Genomic DNA, 7313 nt, shown 5'->3' with positions numbered 1-7313 from the left:
CTTAAATTAATCCATTTCCACAAATCTATACCTTGCCACGAGGTTCGTGGCTTACCGGCATCTTCACATGCTGCTTGTCCTGGAAGTAACTCCTTCTGCCTTCCTGTTCTTTTATTTCTCCTCTGTTAGTCCTGCTTATACTTCCTGCCTAGCCACAGGCCAATCAGTGTTTTATTTATTGACCAATCAGAGCAACTTGACATACAGACCATTCCCCAGCACAGCCAAGTGCAAACCATTTCAGACACCTGCACTCAGGCCCGTGGTCCTAATCATCCTCTATGCGGACCTGCTTGGTAAAGCCACGAGGAACCCGAGAACGGGCTCCCACAGGACATACAGAACATCCCACAGCACAATATAGTTGGAGAGATGGCTCAGCAGACAGGATCTCTTTGTTGATCTCTTTGTTCTTCCAGAAGGCCCAGATTTGTTTCCTGGCAACCACCTGGTAACTAACAGCCTCTAACTCCAGTTCCAGGGTATCAATGCCTTCTCTGACCTCTGAAGGTACTAGGCATATATATGCAAGGCAAAATAGTCATACACATTAAATCTCAATATGTATGTGTGTGCATCAATGTTTTGTCTTTACATTTACATATGTGCACCCTGAGTATGCCTGGGCCCCCCACATCCAATCCCTTGGAACTTTTAAGTTGGCATAATGAAACCACAGAACAAGACCACACCAGAGACAGGAAAAGTTTATTGGAAATAAACTGCAGGGCTGCTAGAGAAGAGCATCTTGGCCAGGGAGAGCAGTAGATTAGGTTTTCTAGGGCCTTTGAAAGGTTAGGGCGGATTTCTCCCTTGTGGGCAGTGTTTTGTTTTGTTTTCTTTTATAGCCAGGCCCCCAGGAGGGGTCTGTGCCTGATGTAACCAGGCCACATTTATGATGTCCCCTTTCCAATGACAGTTGGCCATTTAGGCAGGAATAAGAAACAAAGTCTCCAAGTCTCAAGATTCTGGAGAAATCTATTTCCTAATGGCTGTTTGCCCAGGTTAAGTTCAGGCAGCCATGTGACCATATCAGAGGGCTCCTTTGCAACAGTACATGATAAGAGAGAGAGTCTTTTCTAACTGAGCAGGGTTGGTGAGGGGTCAAAGCAGGTTAGGCTGGCAGCTGATGGTAGACTTACTCACCATCAGGTAATTTCACGGCCATTTCCTTGGGAAAAACAAAGAAACAAACCTTAGAAACAAGAACATTTATTATGAGATTAGAGACCAGCAGCTGAGGAGGGGTAGGAACCAGGGCCCCAGATACAGATCCCTGCTCTGGAGTTGGCTAGTGTGGGGGCCTCTTTAAGTTCTTTTATACTCTTCTACTTGGCCAGACTCGTTTCTATAGTAACAGCATCTTTCTTTAAGAGGCACGTGTTTCTCTGTACTGCTGTCAGTAAATTGGGAGCCCCTTGGTTCTGGCCTATGATAGCCGAGATACCTTGAGATAGAGACAGACTGTGACCCCCCCACCTCACCCCACCAGGCCCATGGGAGCCATTGAGATTGCCACATTTATTCCAGTTATGTCTGGGAGAGCCAGCCACAGTGCTTTGCATAAGAGGGTAAAGTTCTCCGTGCATCTGTATCCAAGACTCTTAAAATTACGGGGTTTTCTGAAAAAATTTAACTCCCAATTTGCTTCTCCCTACAGGGCATTTGAGCATAATGTGGTATCTACCTGGTAGTGTAAATCACATAGGCTGTCTGCTCATTTCTATAGCTAATAAGAACACACATGGCAGGTACGAAGGCAGGACACCAAATGGATCCCATCCAACACCTCACTCTCCTGGGGACACAATTCTGAGTCGCCAAAGTTTAGGGCTAGAGAGATGGTTCAGCAGTTAAAGACCTAGCGGGCTGCTCTCCTAGAGAACCTAGTTTCAATTCCCAGCACCCACATAGCAGCTCACAACTCTTAACTCCAGTATCTGATGCCCTCCTCTGGTCTATATGGGTACTGCAAGCACATGGTACAGACACATGTAGGCAAAATTAAAAAAAAATTTTATAGATAAAAATTACAAAGATCTTTTGTGTCAACATTGTGGCAATTTTCAGGCTAGGGCAGACACAATAAACTAAATAATGGAAATGAATTCTATAGGCACAATATTCTCATGTTTCTATATATGCAATTGGGCTGCCTCTATGAAGGGGACCTTGATTCTATATACAATTGCATACCTTTTCTTCTTGAAGTTGTACCAGTTCATCTCAAGTCACCAAGCTGCAGGAGAAATAGCAGAGGCAATTAGTAAGGAACACATTGATGTCCAGACTATAACATCTTTTTGCATAAAGAATCCTCAGTGTACTACCCCGTACATTTGGTACATCTACTCAGTAATGTCTCAACACAATTTTAAATGCAAAGCCGTATCTTTCTCTTTAAGCATGAATTCACTTACCAACACTCCATTTATTAGTTTGTGTGTGCACACAGGCACCACAGCATGAAGGTCCAAGGCTGTCTCCACCACAGAGGGCCCAGTAATCAAACTCAGAGGTAATCAGGCTTGGTAGTAAGCCATCTCTCTACACACTCCCCCTCCCCCCTTCTACAAAGAGGTAGTGTGATCACATTAAATTCCTAGTAACTTGGCCTCAGGTAAATCCTTTAACCCATCAGAGCAGCGTATCCAATCAGGTTAGAGTTCTCATCCTTGGCCAAGAATTCTGTTGCTGGAATTATGTTGGGACAAGTCAAATTTTTTTCATTTAACTCATACCTTGTGTTCATTAACACCTTGGGCATAGCACCACAGCACCTGTTTTAAAAAAAGAAAAAAAATGTCAACAATGTCACAAGTACCAGTCCATAGCATTTTTCCCCTTTAAAAACACGCAAAAAGGGGCTGGAGAGATGGCTCAGCGGTTAAGAGCACTGGCTGCTCTTCCAGAGGTCCTGAGTTCAATTCCCAGCAACCACATGGTGGCTCACAACCATCTATAATGAGAGCTGGTGCCCTCTTCTGGCCTGCAGGCATACATGCTGTATACATAATAAATAAAATCTTCTAACAAAAAAAAAAAAAAAAAAAAACCACGTAAAAAACCCTTTCTTGGGGCTACTAGGTGCCTTTGGTGAAGTCCTGCCTCTGAACTGCACTCCTGCACAAAGCTGTGATCTTCACTTTTCTGACAGCTGGGAGTTTATTTTATTCCATCTGTGCCACCATTACAACTGAATCCACCACATAATCACAAAATGACTCGCTGCAGTATTTCTTTAGGGCAAGTTGAAGCACTTTCATTGATTTCAAAATCAGAAGCAGCATCACTCATGCTTGCTGAAGCTGAACAGGGAGAGGAAAGAAACCGTGGTCCTGGATCCTGCTGTGTCCAGTCCTCAGACTGTGGCTCATACTGCCAGGCTCTCAGACCTGTGTCAAACCGAATGGCTCAACAGAAACGTAACCCCTAAAGGAAACAAACCCATGGCGTGTTCCTTTGTTGCAGTACAAGGATTACTGGATAGTTGTTTACAACAGCCCACAAGATTTTCCCTCTAAAATGGACTTCACCAGGCAGTGGCTTCCTGTACTGCAGTACCCATAAATCCCAGCACTTAGGGTACCGGGGCAGAAAGATTCCCTAGGCCAGCATGAGAACCTGTCAAACACAAAGTTCGCCTCCCAGTAGAAAACTAAAAGACGCTTCCGTCGTTCACTCACGTCTAAATTTAGATCTTCACAAATGTAAAAGCGGTAGTGAGCAGGGCAACATTCCCGAGTGCTCCAAAGACACCTATGCCCGGTCTTTGGAACTCTTGGGCAAACAGTGTTTCTACATCATGGAGCACAGAAGTCAGGCATCTAATGCCCTGTACAAGTGTGGAACCAGCGGCTCAGATTTTTTTTTCCCAGAACACAAAACCCAGGGAGGCCGGGTTTGTGTCCGAGGAAAGCTGGGCAGCATAAAGGGCTAGCTAATCCAGGCACTGTGGCATCGGCTCAGGGAAGACAATCTCAAACCTTAAAAAAAAGTCTCTGTGCAAAGTGGCATTTGAAGGGCACTTATAGGGAGGACGCAGCTGCGTGGGCGAAATTACCTCTGTTCCTTGCTAACACTGGAATTATCCTGCTACTCTCGGATCTCTGATCTCATCCGCTTCCTAAATAGGCGATGTCCCCGTCACCAGACTACTGGGCAAGCTGGAGCCCCGAGTGTGCCAGGGACCCGGGGGCCGTCCTGACTCGGCGCCTCCAGCCGGGAGGAGACAAATCCGGGCTGCGCGGAGGCCGAGCCCCAGTGCCACACCGAAGGGACCGGCACCCGGCAGGGCCGGCGCGCGGGGCTAGCACCGTGGGCATCCCCGAGGCCACGTGGCGGGATCTCGCCTTCCGCAGCACCGGCAGGACTTACCAGGAGCGCGCCGCGGCGGAAAAGGGAGGACGTCCGGCGGGACCAAGTTTAAAATGGGCCGGACAGCGAGCTCCGGGTCGCAGCCAACCAGAGTGGCTCTCCCTGGAACAAGCAGCCCTCCCTGCCCGCCCCGTACCGGGTTCCCGCCCTATAGCAGCTCCCGGGCCCTCGCGCGCCCCCTGGCGGCCTCAGCGCCTCCTAGCCTGCCCCCAACCCAGGGCAGTTCCACTCACCGCCCTGACTGCAGAGTCGTTCTGCTCGCTGAAGGTTAGGGGAGGATCTTGGCGCCACTGAAGTGTAAGGATCTCCGCCTCCTTCTCAATCCCCCTACCCCAACCCGCCTTCTTAAAGCCATACATTGGATTTGGTACTATCCCACACCCTTTTATGCTTATTTTCATTTAAAGCCCCATGCCTAATTATGTAACAGAATTTGCTCCTGTTTACGAAGCTGCGACATCATGTGCACAGTGTGAATCCCAGGGCATTGGCAGTATTTGGCACTGCAACACGATCAGCGAGAGCCTATCTCCAGTTCCAGACTCAGCTAGATCATGCTCTGGACTCTTGTTTAGCTGTTCCTCATCCCTTTTCGGAGGAAAGAATGTCAGTAAGATCCTGTGTTGATGTAAATGTTGAGGGGAAACTGAGGTAGTCCACAACCCTCCGTTCTCTGTCTACCACGCTCTGAGTAGGAACCCGGTAAAGGTTCTCTTTTATGGGGGAGGCAGAAGGAGGAGTCTCTGAAAGCCACTGAAGAAGCAGTCAATCAGAAACAGGTATCAACTTTAAACTTTCATGCTTCTTTTGCTAGTACTAGCTGAAAGGAAGCTAGTGTTCCTAATTGATCATGTGCAATACCATAATCCTGCACTTAACTCGGTGCAAATGTTCAGTCCTCTCTTATGCTATGGCAGCTGACACCCATTGGTTCATCCTTCTTGAAGAAGATCCGCAATCAGTTTGGAGGCATTGAGACCTTGCTCCCTTCCCCGCCACTGCCCAGTGCAGTATTAAGTACTTGTAACCCTGACCCAGGTATGGGTGGGGCTGGGTGGGAGAGTCTCAGTTCTCAAGTCACAAGCTGAGCAGGTTCTGAATGAGAAACGGGAAGGGATTGTATTATTACCACCTTCCTGGATCCTACCAGTCTTGATCTTTGTCTCCAGGAGAATCTAAGAATCTCATGTCCTCAATGAACAAGCAGACACATGTGGGAATCTGCTTTTATAGATTAATGAACCCATTCATGTTATTGGGCAGTTTGCCATGTCAGGTCTGTTCCCCGACAGCTTGCCTGTTCTGAGCACCTGGAGGCTTGTTGGTGAGCTGAGAGAATGTCTGCCCTTGATGAAGCAGAACGGTTCCATCTGCCTAAGTCAGCCTGGATGACGGCCTTGGGCAGCTGGGGGATGCACAGGTGTGTGCCCTGGGCACCTTGGGATATGATGCTCTTGTTTATGATCCCAGCAGGGCTACCAAAAGAATAAAGAATCCCCCCAGGTTTTTGCCTTACACATGGCAGTCTTGTTGTCCACAGTTCTTTAGGAAGTATGTGAAGAACTTCATAAAGATGAAGCTGCATATTCAATGCACAGATCCCCAGTGTAGATAAGAACGATCCAGACTGTGTTATTCAGACTGGAAGTCTTGTCTGTGTCTGATTTTCTCTGTGTATGCTTGTGCCTGAAGAGGCCTGAATAGGGTGTCAACTTCCCTGGAGCTGTGAGCAACTGGAAGCAGATGCTGGGAACCAAATTCTGTAAGAGCACTACACTCTTTCAACTGTTGAGCCATCTTTCCAGCCATGGAAAAACAAAACCAACCAACCAAACCCCAAACCCCACCATTTTAACTCTACATCCTGCCACAACTGATCTGCCTTTTATTTCTTTTTATAGCAACACCCCTCAAAAGAGTTGTCAACTCTTCATGCTCTTGGTGTGTTAAGCATCATAAGCCATCAAGGAACTGAAAACTGGAACAACACAATGATGTCACTTACACACTTATCAAAATGGCTAGGACCTAGAACTGACAATTCAAATGTGTGTGAGGATAAGGAGACCCATTCATTGCTTGTGGGAGTGAAACATGGAAGTATGCAGAAGACAGTGGGTAGCTTCTTACAATACTAACCACGCTTTCATAGTGAGATCCAACATGTCTGCTTCTTGGTATTTACCCAAGGGAGCTAAAAAACGTATGTGCACACAGAAAGCTATGCAGAAATGTTTATATCAGGTTTATCCATCATTGCAAAATCTGGGAACAGCCAAGCTGCTCCTCGGTTGGTGAATAAACTGTCCAGACAATGGAATATTATTAGCATTACACAGAAACGAGCTATCAAGTCACTGAAGCTCGGTGTATTACTAAGTGAAGGAAGTCCATCTAAAAAGGCTACATTTTATGTGAGCAAACAGGAACATTTAGAAAAGGGGAAAACTCATAGCAGAGGGAGGGTGAATGAAGAGAACAGTATTTTTTAGCACACAATAACTATTCTGCATATAAGGGTAGCCACGTGCCATTATGTCCTTGTCAAAATCCATACAGCACATGACACAGTGTTGGTTTACTAATGGTACAAATGCACTCCTTGGGGCTGGAGAGGTGGCTCACAGGTTAAGAGCATTGGCTGCTCTTCCAGAGGTCCTGAGTTCAATTCCCAGCAAACACATGGTGGCTCACAACTATCTGCAATGAGATCTGGTGCCCTCTTCTGGCCTGCAGGGATACGTGCAGAACACTGTATACATAATAAATAAAATCTTTATAAAAAAAAAAAGGGAGGGGGGGCTGGGGATTTAGCTCAGTGGTAGAGCGCTTGCCTAGCAAGCCCAAGGCCCTGGGTTCGGTCCTCAGCTCTGAGAAAGAAAGAAAAAAAGAAAAAGAAAAAGAAAAAACAAACAAACAAAAACAAAAAAAAAATG

At 46.7% G+C, this 7313-nt stretch overlaps 1 long non-coding RNA gene and 1 other non-coding gene across 3 annotated transcripts; both read right to left on the bottom strand.

Moving 5' to 3' along the window:
• Positions 1-689: 689 nt before the first annotated feature.
• Positions 690-4468, bottom strand: LOC114689754. 2 transcript variants are annotated; one of them, XR_003733963.2, is made up of 4 exons: positions 4378-4468; positions 2742-2780; positions 2197-2239; positions 690-1171 (listed from the first exon to the last, which is right to left on the bottom strand). It is a non-coding gene; the product is annotated as an uncharacterized LOC114689754 (long non-coding RNA). The 2 variants fall into 2 exon arrangements; XR_005091088.1 differs by lacking the exon at positions 4378-4468 and adding an exon at positions 4064-4360.
• LOC114689809 lies at positions 2612-2682 on the bottom strand. Its single transcript, XR_003733974.1, has one exon. It is a non-coding gene; the product is annotated as a small nucleolar RNA SNORD93 (small nucleolar RNA).
• Positions 4469-7313: the final 2845 nt, after the last annotated feature.

The sequence above is a fragment of the Peromyscus leucopus genome, chromosome 3 (genome assembly GCF_004664715.2).
Source record: "Peromyscus leucopus breed LL Stock chromosome 3, UCI_PerLeu_2.1, whole genome shotgun sequence".
Taxonomy (NCBI): Eukaryota; Metazoa; Chordata; class Mammalia; order Rodentia; family Cricetidae; genus Peromyscus; species Peromyscus leucopus.
Note: the sequence above shows the minus strand (reverse complement) of the source record. Positions and strands in the feature narration are given on the sequence as shown.